Here is a 15,295-nt window from a genome sequence, read left to right as displayed (position 1 = left end):
TGGTAAAAATGTAATATTTATATTTACCATTATTTCATTATGATGGTTGACCTTGGAAGAGGGAAGAACCAACATAGAAACGATGATGTTTTATATAAAAAATATATCTTATGTATATTTTGGCGGATATTTCCATAAATATTTCTTCCATAACGTGTTTGTGTTAATTTACTAATATTTATGAAAAATTCACAGAAGTGGAAACTCGTACGGATGACGAAAATGTCGGCGAACCATTACCATTACCCGATTAATCGCTACGTACGTGAATTAGTCTTATTTTCAATGAAAACATATACTATTTATTTTTATCTTAAGATCCGTTATAAAACCATTATTCATGTGTTGCGTATCTTGTTCATATTACTTTCGTTTGTTTGAAACTTAAAAGGGTCACACTTTGCACTTGATGATAATTAATGTAATTGATCTCTCATTTTCAGAGCAAGTCAATATCGGGTATGTATGTTCTTATACATAAGACATTATCTACATGCATTTTGTTTTCAATTCACCAATTTTATTATCCACAAATAGGCTTTGGTCATGTTAAATGGGCAATATAGTGGTGGTGCTTGAATACACTTACGTTCAGCTACCAGGCGTGCCTGTAGTTTTCATTTTCTTCTGGTGATCAAATAAATTTGAATCATTCTTTCAGGGCAACAATTGAATATGATGACTTACGGCAAGAGACTCGATTTTAATAGAATAAACAGATGGATGAATGCATTTCAAAGCAGGAAAAATTATGAAATGGAACAATGAAATACCACTTTCGTTTCCCTGATAACGACCGGAAATATATAACAAATACGTATGTTCACAAGAAACTGCATTCATAACAGTATTAATCATTCCATTAATCAGTTAGGCTAAGACTTTCACAAAGTATACATTATGGATTTATTGATAAAGTAATGTACAAACTGGTCATCTTTTCATCGTCGTCATGTCATTTAACAAGACTGTTCAAGATTTTATAACAAGCCACTAAATTACTCTTACTCCAGAACAATATTAAAGTGAAAATAATATTATAAGTAGTAGTTAGATGACCTAAAGTAAATTCTAAATGATTAAGAATTGGCGAGGTGAGCGCAGCGAAAAATCCAACGCAGGGATTGTGTATCGGATGAGTGACAGTAGGCGGATCTTTAAACACCCGCGAAAGGTGAAATTTGTCATGATTAGGTCTATTACTTAATGATTGTCCATCTGCAATTTCATTGGCTGAAAATGTAGGTTGTATTTTAAGCTATTGTTGCTCCGGGCTCTGTTACGCTACATACCCGGTAAACCGTATGACCGATAAGTTGGAAAATACAAATGTGTACAGTTTAGCTATGATGTCCATTAAGACTACTCTTAGTAATTCATTAGTGTATGTGTTCATACATAAAGTGCGTAGGCTTGTTTTGCTCATTTCCGTTCATAACATTTATGTGTTTGTATATGTATGTATAATTATTTTTTATTGATCTTACTGCAAAATTCTGTGTCGTCTAGTTTTGCATGATATGAAAATCATTCACTGCCTTAGTTTGTGTTACCATACCTAATAACATTCTTTCAAGCTTTATATTTTCATAACTATATTAGTTTGTTCATTCAAATATTTATTAAAACCTGTTTCTTTATCGATCGAATAAGGCTAGACGTTTGCTTCTGGTGCTCTCTTGGTGCTTGTTTAAGTATTATTCTGTATTTGCAGCATATAATTCACTGTAAAGCAATATGTTTCTTTCTCATATAATTTTTTATCTCATTTGTTGAGTCAATGCACCAGCGGATCCAGGATTTGACTTTAGAAGGGGCGTTATTTAGGCGCGTAACCTTTTGACTGTGATCGCAGGGAGTGCTGTAAAATATTGACACTGTATAGTCCGAAGTGGTGCATTTTGGGTGTATTTTTTACTTTTATTCTCCTTTATGGAAATTAAAAGCAAACTTGGACGATTTTTGCGCCCCCTCGTGGATCAGCTAGTACAATGTACATTTAATATAAGATTAGTGTATGTATTAATTAAACTTTTCTATTAAAATGTGAACTTTGTAATATTTAACCAAGTGACAAAGATAACACAAATATATATCCACAATGCATATAAGCTCTTGTTCGGGTTATTCTATGAATCTTCGTTTATTTATTTTGTTTTTTCCTAAAACCTGTATACATTGATTGTGAACAATAAATTTACTTCATACTCATGTACTTTGCAATGGATATCTTGGTAATCCTCTTAATATCTAAACTAATTTGCGAGTTCCTTGTGTTAAGTTCTTGCTACATCAATCTGTTTTAAGCTGGTTCTTACAGAAAGGAATGGCGGAGGTATTGTCATAGTCATTACAACAGTGTGGTTTCAAAAACTCAGTATACATACAAGGGTCATAAGTCGGGCTGCAATATTTTTGGTTATTCCTCTTTTTTAGCTTGGAAATAACTGACGAGCGTTTGTGTCCACTCCCTATTGTTTTGTTTGATGCAGAACACATTCAGGGAGTTAATCGTACAAGCTTCAAAGTGTATTTGTGAACGCAACAATAAATTTCGTCATTAACAATGCAAACATATGTTAATATATATATATATATATATATATATATATATATATATATATATATATATATATATATATATATATATATATATATATATATATATATATATATATATATATAGACTTAAAAACCTAAATCTTTTGACTATGAAACATGAGCTCCGTTATGGCATGACAAATGTTGAAATTTTGCCATACTAGTACTTCGTATCATACCTTAGACATGGAATAATTTCTGCAATTATTATCTTAACTATTGTAACAAGTGAACTAATTTGACAATGTACAGTATCGTATTGCCAACCGTCCTCTGCAAAACTTCTGAATCAGTGATTGATCACATGCTCCGTCTTCAAAAAGCAAAATCATTCGAAATATGAGAATCTCATTTACATGTAAAGGTATTATGTTTTATTTTCCGCATTGATCAGTTTTGGGTGTAAATGATAACACAGAAACTATTTAAGTGTGCATTTTAAATGAATAGCTTTAACTTTTAGAATTCAAAAAACAACCTTGGTCGGTATATGATCAATTGTAAACAAAAATCTTTTGGCACAAAACAGTTCTTTATGGAGTAAAAACATGAAAACAGTTCATAAAACTCTTTATTTCTGATGTGGATCTTAGATGCAAAGAACGGTAAACTTTTTTGTTCATAATACTTGTGTCATACTATGTTTGTTTGCTAAAACGCATTGAGACATTTCATTAACCGTAGTTAAATTTCAAGTAATGCCATCAAAATTTAGTATTGCATTTTTGTGTTTTTTTAGACAAAATAGTCAAATTTTAATTTTTGGTTTATACATTTTGATTCAGTTTGAATATTGAAAATTATCAACATGCCATTTCCTCATTATTTTCTTTGATCAGACATTGAGAAAATAATGAAATAATTCAAAGGAAAATATGCTGCAGTTTTCAAATATAAGATTTGTCTGATACAAAAAAAGAGCCCTCCCTCTTTTTGCGTGTAAATTTGTAAGGATTTGTTAAAATTGACGCGAAATTTGTGTACATTCAAACTTTTATTTTTATCTGTAAGTTACTTGAGCACACAATGTTTACAAAGTTTTCCTTTTATCGACTTGTTTCGCTCACCTTGTCACTTCTAGCGAAATAAGTCGATAACAGGAAAACTCTGTTATAAATAATTACGAACACCGCCGCTCAAAAAAACTCATTTTTGAAATAAAAATAAAATTGTGATTTCGTTTTTTTTTTATTTCCGCCGATGAAACTTTATCGCGGCAAATCATTAAAAGCAGAAGACATCGCAATAGCTGTAAAAATATTGGTGTATACATTTCTGAAAAAGTTTAAGCCAATGAAAAATATTCATCGGATTTGCAGGCTGGTGCTAAAAACCTGGTATCCGGTACCTGGTATCCCCCGGTATCCGGTATCACTTTCTGATAATGAAATGATGAATGAATTATGTTGATATCAGGGTTAATATCAGATGATAAAGTATCCACGGTCCGTTATTAATTGCTTTTTGACAACCAATGCATACTTTAAATAACACGGTATCAACATAATCCGGTATCATAAACTGTGATAACGGCTTTTTTCGATATCGATACCTGGTACCGGGTTTTAGCTCACCCGGATAATCCTTTGTGGTGACTTCCGGTTTATTTCCGGATTATAACGAAGTATAATAACAACGATAAATTTGGACTAATTATCGTCCCAGGTTTGTTTTTATTTAGTTATTTTTATTAGATTTGTCATTTAAATGAGTTTATATTACATTATTGTGATATGATTTGAATGTCATGAGCTATAAATCGCTTGACTGTTTACCTGGACAGCTTAGTTCTGGTGGGTGGGGTAGATGGTTCAGAAAAGACTGCGGTTACTATTCTTATTGGAGTATTATTAATAACAATCAAAGTGCTGAAAGCATTGATGGACTAGGCCTTCATTTAGGGGAATGTCGACAACCATGTTCTAAGCATTGACAAAATCGGCTCACATCACAAGGGGTCACTGTTTAATGGGCTAGCTTACACTATAGACTAAAACTGCTTGCAAGCTGCAAAGGAAATTTGAAAAATCTAGTTAAGTGTGCGTATAGTAAGGTGTGTGTGTGTGTGTGTGCGTGGGGGGGGGCTAAAGCGTTAAATCAGATAAAGTCATAGATCTTTTGAATTTCTCAAAGTCGTTAAATCAGACTTGTACAAATTAATTTACGTGGTTGGCACACATACTTGTTTAATTTGATCAAATCCTTTTATATCAAAGAAAAGCTGTCACCTCTTTTTCAGGGGAGCTTTAAACTACAGGGCCATACTTTGAACAATCTTTGTTAAAGACATCTACATTGTACACCAATGTCAGACTGCATACACAATGCTATTAGGAAGTAGTTTTTATTTAAAAAGTGAATTTTCGTGAAGAAAATACATAAGAAAGCGCGTTTGGTAATATTAATACCACTCTTGTGACGTCACGTCATAACAAGTATGTTGCGCGATATTAAATTGACGTCATTAAAGCAATGAGTGCATCCTTAAAATGAAATTTATTATGCAAAAATGTGGCTTCTAAGTGATCTAATCAGTAATGTATATAATAAAAGGGTTATTAGTACTGCGTTTTGATCCAGATATGGCCGAATGTCATATTTGATTCTGGTAGTTTTTTGTAGATTTTGATTTGGCTCGGCTTGTGCCTTGTGAAATCCGAATCTGCAACAATCTACTTGAGTCGAATACAACCTCCTGGATCAAAACGCAGTACTTATAACCCTATTATGTACAAAACCTGTTACCCCGTGGACAGAGCACCTTTAACCCACAGGGCCATTGTAACTTTGAACAATCATTGTAAAAGACAACTACATACAAGATGCTTATGAAAGTAGTTTGGAAAAAATAATTATTATTTTCTCCGTCTTAATTTGTATGCATTAGATAACTCAATAAATACAGCAGTTGGCCATTCTTGTATTGTCCTATGTCACTGTCCTGATAGCTCCCTATCTCAATAGATGCAAAAGGTTGTAGGTTCATGATTCTACTGGTCCAATATGTCATACAGAAAGAAGATGTTGAATGTAGAATCAAAAAGCTTTCTTTTCAGGTACTCCAAATTAAATAGTACTGTAACATTTGAAGTGCCAAGAATTTGTTGGATTCCTAGGCAACAGGTATCAGGAGTTGCAGTACATTTGGCAAATACTTTTCGCCCGTCCTTGTAAATCTAAAAAAGCTTTCATTTCGCAAAAGTAGTTTATATAACTATATTACGGTTGCTAAATCAGAGTTTGAATAATTCTGAAAACTAGATGTGCCTTTAATTGCAGCAATTTAAACTCCAACTCATAATGTCAATTAAGCTGGTTAAGCAATACTGCAGTTCCTTGGTGATGGGATTGCTTTATTTACTTGAATAAACAAACAGTTCTTGCGTTGGAAAGTACAATGTATTAACATGCATTTTTCTTGGACTCCATCCAAGCCTAAAATCTTAGATCAACATGTACTTGGGGCTATGTGTAATATCAATGAGAACTATAAATTATGTTCAATTTAGTGCCACTTATGATATTTCATCCCACATACAAAAACACTAACATGTTCTTGAAAACCAATATCCTATGTTATGATAAAACCATTGTCAAGTTGGTAATTTGAAAAGACAAGAAATTATATCTGGTCAGGGTTTGTTTGACATAGTCTTTCTAGTCAGCTGTACTTGTTTTGCAGTTACTTTAAAAATCTTCAAAAGCTAAACTGAACAATACTGGAGCAAAAAACTCACAATACCAAAAGGGGTTTTAAAGACTTACGAGATCATTCTCACATCACCAATACCATTAGTTCTTATCTTCGAACTTAAGTCAACATAATAATGAATGTTTTATATAAATATTGCAATGAATAAAACATATTGCAATAAGTGCCAATAACACAGCAATCAAGTATGATCACTATAGGCCTAAACATGAGATTTCAACATTTTCCTGATAAACAATAAATAATTTTACTTAACTATTTTCTCATTATTTACACAAGCTGAAAAAATGGTCTCTTTTTGAATACTTCACATATTTCATGGTTTTCATCATTCAAACTAACATTTTGCTTGTTATTTCAATATTCAGTGATTTTGTAAACATTCAAAAATGATGGCTAAAATGAACATTCATGCTAATCATGCCTACCAAAAGCACCTGACTGACCAATCAGTATCCAATTTTGGCAGGGCTTATTGGTGGTTCATTGAAATCAACCATGACCTCCCACAATCTGCACTGATCAACAGTAGTAAATGAATTGTAGTAGGATATCAAATCCTACAAATGTATTCATCATTTTATATATCCGTATTTAGTAAATGTTAAATTTTTGAAAGTCTAAAAAGTTTCATTTTTTTGTATATCAAAGAACTGAAAGGTAAAAACCGGCTATCCCCGGTATACCCCCGGATGTTGTAGCCGTGGTTACAATTGACTGGTGCATAATGATCCATAGTGATCCAATCTCATGCCAAGATGATTTCTGGTCTGACATCGCGAGGTTAGTTATTCTTAAGCATAAAAAAGCCTGGACAGCATTTGAGAAAGACTGTTGTGAGGTTAAATCTTCATTACTTCACTATTCCACAACATTGGGTGATAAGGGAAATTTATTGAATATTTTGATTTTAATTTTGTTCCCTTAACGCATCAAGTCAACTGATTAATTAATACAAATTCAATTCTATCTCCACAATATTCGGCACTGCATTGTTAAATAAAACTCAAAAGTTACACTTGTAAATTATTTAACCAAATACCTTTCCCTCAAATATTTCACAAATTTATACGGGCTTGAAGACAAACGCGAAGCGTTTGTCTGTACAAGCCCTCCTACGGTTTGTACGTGTATGCAAGGGACTAATTCTTTTTTGTATTTTTTGTATTTGACACCATTGAAAATTTTGTTGCTAGCAATAGTGAAAACAATATAATAATAGGCGGTGACTTCAACACTGTCCTTAATCCTTTAATTGATAAACGAAATGGTAGATCAGATACGAATAAACAATGTCAAAATATACTCAACAAACTTATGTCTAATTTCAACATGGTCGATATTTGGCGCGAAAATAACCAAAATCTGCACCAATACACCTGACATTCCAATACAAAACCAATCATTTATTCTCGTTTGGACTATTTTCTTATTTCTGAATATTTACGTAACACTATACCTAAATGTAGTATAAAACCAGGATTTAAAACAGACCACTCTTCTGTAGTACTTTCCCTTAACACACTTGACCAAAAACGAGGGCCTGGTTACTTTAAAATAAATAACAGCATTATAAATGACATAGCATATCAAAATCAAATTAAGACTGCTATAAGAGAAACTGTTGAAATAAATTACAACTGTAATCCCATTACTCTTTGTGAACTTATTAAAGGTACTATAAGAAACGTTTCAATCAAATATGCAACTTACATAAAAAGAGAGAAAGAAAAGAAAGAAAAAGAAATAATTGAAAATCTAAATAAAATTCAAAATCAAATACAATCTAATAGAAATGAAGGTTATGCAGAAGAAATAGCAACATTAAAACAAGAATTGGATAGTTATACGACAGCAAAAATAAACGGAATGGTATTACGTTCAAAAGCTCAACACGTGGAATACAACGAGAAAAACAGTCGATATTTTGCTAATCTCGAAAAACGTCATTACGAACAGAAAACAATAACTAAGCTTAAATCAAATGATACTGTATTAACGGACATAAATGATATTTTAAGAGAACAAAGAAAATTTTATAAAAAATCTGTACAAAAAACAAAAACAACACAGTAGTGATATAAACTTCTTTGAAAGTCCCTCGAGAAAATTAAGCAACGAGGAAAAAATGAGTTGTGAAGGCATAATTAGTGAACATGAATGTACAAATGCTTTAAACGAAATGAGTGTAAATAAAAGCCCTGGTTCGGATGGATTATCTGTTGAATTTTATAAATTATTCTGGGATATTTTAAAGTATCATTTCGTGAAATCTGTTAACTATTCTTTTGAAACTCAATCACTTACTGAACTTCAAAAACAAGGTTTAATTTCACTTATACCAAAGCAAGGTAAAGATCTCGAACAACTTTCAAATTGGCGCCCGATTAGTCTTCTAAATATAGATTACAAAATCGCAACAAAGACCATAGCAAATAGAATAAAGAAAATAATAGATAAAATAGTTTCACCAAATCAAACTGGATTTATAAAAGGGAGATATATAGGGGAGAACATTAGACTAATCCAAGAGATTATTGAATATTTGAATAACTCAAATAAATCGGGGCTTCTCATATTTGTTGATTTCGAAAAAGCGTTTGATAGCATTGATCACCAATTCATAATTAAATGTTTAAAACACTTCAATTTCGGAGAAGAACTTATACAGTGGGTAAAATTGTTCTATACAGACATAAAAGGAATTATTCTAAATAATGGTCATCTCTCTTTTACAAAAGAACGAGGTGTAAGACAAGGGTGTCCCTTGTCTTCTTTTCTTTTTCTAATATACATTGAAATGCTTTCAAATTATATTGAATGTTGTCCTGAAATCGAAGGTATTGAAATACAAAACTCTCATATAAAACAAACCTTATTTGTTGACGATGCTACGTTTTTCAATAATGGAGATGAAAGGTCATATAAAAATCTAATTCATTCAATTCAAGAATTTGGCATAACGTCTGGATTAAAAATAAATTACACAAAAACGATAGTTCTTCAAGTAGGTGACTTAAATGGAAAAAATATACATTTTAGTAAAGGAAGTCGTTTTATCTGGACCTCAACATCTGCAAAAGTACTTGAAATAATATTTTCCAATAATAGAGATTCTTTTTTGACCAACAATATTTTATCAAAAGTACAGGAATTTAACAAATGTCTTAAACAATGGGAACATAGAAAATTAACCCTTCTTGGAAAAGTTAATGTAGTCAAAACATTCGCCCTACCTAAGCTTATTTTTCCTTTTACTGTGTTACCAAATCCTCCTGATCAACTGATAAACGAAATAACAAAATCTATTTTTGCTTTTATATGGGATAATAAACCTGACAAAATTAAAAGAGAACAGCTGTACCTCTCCCGTGAAAATGGGGGATTAGGTCTCCCGAATTTAACAATATTTATACAAGCTATTTAATCAAGCTGGATTAAAAGATAATTGATGATAGTAATCATGGGAAATGGAAAATATTTTTTAATAAAATACTTTATAAAAAGGGTGGAAATATCATATTTGATTGTAATCTGTATGAAAACGATATCAAAATCTTATGTGGTCAAAACCTTTTTTTTCAAAACATCCTTACATCTTGGAACATGTTTAAAAAGAAACAAGCCAACACACACATAAGAAAAGTCATAATTTGGAACAACTCCTAATTAAAATGTAATAATGAAACAATATATTATAAAGAATGGCACGACAAGGGGATACTCTATCTCGAACATATCTTTGACTTTAGATTTAAGATGTTTTATTCATTTGATAACATGCAACTTCTATACGAAATCCCCAATGTTGACTATTTAAAGTATCTCCAACTTATCAATAATATACCGCAACATATGATAAATGAACTAAAAATATCAGATATTACTGTTTTGGCTGAAAAAAATCGATGTTGGAAAAAATTAAGACCCAAAAAAAGATCACACAGTTTCTGTATAATAAACATATTCAAAATAACACTATTGAAATAAAACATAAACATATATGGGAAAACTCTTTAAACGAAACACTTAATTGGAAGGAAGTATAATCACTGCCATATATAGCAACAATCGACACATGTATACGAGCCTTTCAGTTTAAGATAATCAACAGAATTTTACCAACAAATAAATATCTTTTTAAATGCAAATTATCCAATTCGAGTATATGCAACTTGTGTTCCAGCTTTAAGGAAACAATAAATCACATGTTCTGGGAGTGTTATATCATACAAGACCTGTGGAATGACTTGAAACGCTTTTTCCACTCAAAAAATATTAGAATCGAACTAAATTTAAAAAATGTTTTATTAGGAATAAACGTTGAAAAAAACTATAGCTGCATTAACTTCATAGTTATACTTCTAAAATATTACATTTTCTGTTCAAAAAACAGAGAAACAATTCCTTACTTCCGAAATTTTGAAAAATACTTATATATTCGAATCAATATCGAACGTGAAATAGCTATTATGAAAGATAAGCTAAATGTCCATTTGCAAAAATGGGCTTTTCTTTTATAATCATCAGATATATAATACATTATAGAAAGCCAGATTGTCTCTTTTCTTTTTATTTAAATCCTTTTTTTGGGCATTTTCTTTCTTATTTTCTTTTTAGCCCATCCCCCCTTTTTTTCGATATCATAAAATCACAAAACAATAGGTTTCTTCATATGAAAGATACTTTTTTGTATACATGTCAAATGTTCTCTACGTATAGCTGCATGAAGTGCTTTTTGTGTACGTTTGAATAAAAAAAAGGGACTACTTCTTTTTTGCCGGAGTGATAGGCATTAAAAAATTTGGGCACCACTGAACCGTGAAAATGAGAACCAGAAAAGCTCGTCATACATTGTTCATATAAAGCGCGTGCATGTCGGCAAACAAATTGTACATGTTTAGGGCGGGGTTTGACCTCCGTTAACCAATGAAAATCAATACGGAAAAACCCGTGGTACATGTACAATCCACCTTTGGCACTTCCATAAAAGGAGTGGAGAACACATATAATGAATACACGTCTAAAGAGTACTTCTTTTAGCCGGAAATTATATTTCATAACTCTGCAAAAATAATACAAAACGAACAGGGTTTGTCATAACAATTGGTTTTTTAACTCCACATCTTAAAAAATACCGTCTAAACTGGATATCTAAATAATTAAGATAAATGTATTTATGTGCATTTTGCGACAGTTGATGTAAACAATGATTTGCATATATCAATATCATGATGCAATAACACGGATTTAACATTGTTTTCACGGTGAGGTGAACTAAGAATTATACTTGTTATTGTAAATTCAATCGATCATTCGTTGCTGTTTGGACACCATAATGACATAACGTTGTTTTTTTACGTAATGAACAAGCTAAAGTGATGCAAACGGTATCCACATCAATTCCAAAGTGGGTGGGGACGGTCAAAAACTAAAACACTGAAAATGCTTGTTTTATTTAGATTTGAGAAACAATCTTTTTGGGGTTTGAAACATTTATTTTTGGCGACATGTTTGGAGTTATTTAGGAGTTGAACAAATTTTACAAAACAAGATTTTAATGGATTATGGATCAAAAAGCATTCACATTAGTATTACGAAAAAGTGTGTCGACAAAAGTACTTCGTCATTATGTCAAAATGCCACAGAATACTAATCCAACAATGTCTTGAGAGATCCTGGTAATATTTTGTCAAATAAGAATGTTATTCAGAAAAATAATGAATTTTCGCGGTTGAAATTCATTTCCGGGTTACAAAAATGCATAAATCTTTTTAAGAATAGCTGCAATCAACACAAATCCACAAGACATTGTTGATTGGGAAGTCCCGATAAGTTTGACTCTCAAACATATTATTTTTGCTTTACGACATTTCGGGGAAAGCGTAAATCTATGCTTTTTGAATAGAAATCTAATAAAATATTCTTTTCATAAAAAATGTTCAACTCCTTGTTACAGCTTTTTATGTTGCATCGGATATATAAGTCATGCTTGTTAAATGTTGAACCTCAAAACTACATAGAAGTTGATTTTTTCAGTATTTTAGATTTTTGGTCCTTCAATCGACTTTTTCATCGCTAAGTAGTGAAAACTAAATCTAAAAAAACATTTGTTTTTCATTAAAAATCATTGTGCATGATTATGGTAAACCTGAGAAAAAAGTGTGCCTGGTGTGGGGCTCAGACTCACGGCTGCATGAACACTAGCACGGCGCTCTTGCCAACTGAGTTAAACGGGCAGCTGGTCACACAGGCTAGACTCGTTCGCCCATTAAAGGGGCTGTCTCACGGATGATAAAATAAAAATTAATATTTTTGTCATGGCGGAGTGGGGCAGATGACTCGCGAATACTTTAAGCGATAAAGATGTATGAATGAAAATACAGAAAACCACTTCAGCACAAATAATGAAATTTCTTTAAGTTAACATATTTTCAAAATTATTCAGCTGAAGGCATGTATAAGCAAACTCTTTCCTACAAAGTAAAAAATGACATTTAAGTAATAAATTATTTAAATGGGGTGGGTTCGGCAGGGGTTTCCCCTCACGACAAGCAATGTTTATAATACCTTTTCTCTTCTGCATATAATCAGAAAATGCGGGGTCATCAGTTCAGCACAAAAACAGTGGCGGTTTTCGTAATATTTTTCAGAAGCCAGATCCGCGCATGCATGCCTAGATTATGGCCCTTGATGTATAAAAAATGCTATTGTGTAAACAATTGCTTGTGAACACGAAACAGTCTTAAGTTTTGATTGTATCTCGATGAAACTTGTACAATATCTAGATATCCATTAGAGCTCGGTTCCTTTCGGAAACCAGCCAGATCCGCCCATGAATGCCTAGATTATGGGCCATGAAAGTTTTAAAGAAATGCTTTCTATTTTTAGCCAGGTCTGCATGAGCGAATTCTATTTTTAGCCAAGTTTACATGTACATGTAAATTCAAGTCTAGAGTTAAGGGAGACAATTTGCAAGTCTAGGATTTTAAGAGACAATTTGCTTTTTGCTTCTGCAGTTGATTTTGTGCATTTAACTGCCTTGTTCTTGTTGAAAGCCCAAAGGCCATTTTTTAGCTTTAAGTTCTGTAGTTTGCGCATTCATCTTAACAAAATTGGTTGTGAATGTTTAAGTTATGCACCTGGTGTCGTTACTGGCCACACCCAGGGTTCACAGGTTTGGTAAACATAAATCTGGAAAGGTTTGAAAATCTGTTTGTGTGTTCGTGCATCACTCTCAGCACAATTGATTGTGAATGTTTGTTCAAATTGATCAATGTTGTCCTAGGATGCCCTTGACTTTGACTCTCTTTTTTTTTACCAACTTTTTTTAACTTCAGAAACTAAAGAAATTTTTACTATGAGTACAGTTTTGAAAGCATTTTTTTTGTCAGATGACTTTTACTTGGCACATATTAAAATAGTTCATGCAACTAATCTGCTAACAATACTTTCTGGGCTCAGATGTTGAACGTGCTACATTTTCAGGTAACCCAAGCACAAAACATAAACTATATGTCTGTTGCCTTTTACCCATACATACATGCTCTGGATTGATATGACCACAAAAGCCATGCAAGTAGAGCATATGCCCTTTTGGGCCTCTTGTTATTATATATGCTTTGTGGTGATTTATAGACATTTATAAACAAAAGAAAAACAATCTTTCACTGTTTCAAACATATTGATATTTTTTTTACAGTTTGAAATTTCAGCCAGCTCTCAAATAGATATTGAATGCCAGTGCTAAGAGGGCTGGGACACAATTTGAACAACTTTATTACCAAAATAATGTAACCTTTGTATACAAATTAAAATTTGTTGCCCTACTTCAATAATTATAATTGAATGGCATTTATACACTTTTAGGATCTAAAATTAAATTATTATGTTTGTGATAGATCGCAAAATATTTCAGTTCGTTACTCTTAAAATATAGCTTTTGATTCTCACTCAGTGAAATTCATGTACATTAGGATTTTACACTAAAACAAATTCACTATTTATTCTTTCTTTAAGTTATAGCACATAGGTTATGACATGGTACCATCCTCTTTATTTAGATTGTCAGAAAATGTGAATGCATCTCAGTAGCTCAGTTGGTGAAGAACTCGCCCTGTTAGCAAAGGGGTCCCGGGTTCCAGCTCTGCAATTGTCCTACATTTTTCTGTCCCAATTGTAATTCAATGGATAAATTCAAATTCTGACATAAATAATGACAATTTAGCAGGTGGAGCTATGATCCTATTCATGTCATGTGTTTTCATTTCTCAGTGATTGAATTTAAAGCTGCATTCTCACAGATTTACCGTTTTTACATTTTTTTTGCCTTGGAAAGAGCAAATTTTGCGTAAATATCTGCAAACCAATGATAAAAGATTGCTAATAAAAGATCTGATTGCAGATTTTTATATTTCCTTTAAATTATGCACCAGTCAATTGTAACCACGCCCCCCCCCCATCCCAGGTCCGGGGGAATACCGGGGATAGCCGGGAAAATGGGCCGTGTTTTTACTTTCCAGGTGGCCCCGCAAGGCCGGGTGACCGTGGTGGTTTTGTCTTAGCGCTAAAGAGATTGGGCCTTATATTGAGTCTCTGGGGTGCGGGGGCATTTGGCCAGGGTTTTACCACCAGTTCGTTCCCGCAGAGCGATGATTTTACCCGGGGATTGCTGGACCGAAAGTCAAAGTCCCCGCTATTCCCCGGACCTGGGGGGGGGCGTGGTTACATTTGACTGATGCATTAATGTTCTATGTTTTTAAAACGTTACTAACGGTTTGAGAACAAGAGCTGTCACAGAGACAGCGCGCTCGACTATTTCGCCGCTTTTCAGTGTAAGGATTGAAAAGTTTTGGTGAAACATGCATGGATCACTGTTAGATTAGATTTGCAATGCAATACATGATGTGCGGAGATATTAACATAAATGTGGTTACATGCAAAATTTTAACCAGACTTTTTAAGTGTAATAATAAAGGGCCA

General features: G+C 32.6%; 1 protein-coding gene across 2 annotated transcripts in view; it reads left to right on the top strand.

Moving 5' to 3' along the window:
- Nucleotides 1-4,194: 4,194 nt before the first annotated feature.
- The window catches only part of LOC128233521 (uncharacterized), a 30,649-nt gene continuing 19,548 nt past the window's right edge, over nucleotides 4,195-15,295 (top strand). For both annotated transcript variants that reach the window (XR_008260711.1, XM_052947227.1), the window contains exon 1: nucleotides 4,195-4,266. The gene's annotated coding sequence lies outside the window, so the exon portion shown is untranslated. The remainder of the gene's footprint in view (nucleotides 4,267-15,295) is intronic.

Source organism: Mya arenaria, chromosome 5 (genome assembly GCF_026914265.1).
Source record: "Mya arenaria isolate MELC-2E11 chromosome 5, ASM2691426v1".
Taxonomy (NCBI): domain Eukaryota; kingdom Metazoa; phylum Mollusca; class Bivalvia; order Myida; family Myidae; genus Mya; species Mya arenaria.
This window is presented reverse-complemented; position numbering and strand designations above follow the sequence as displayed.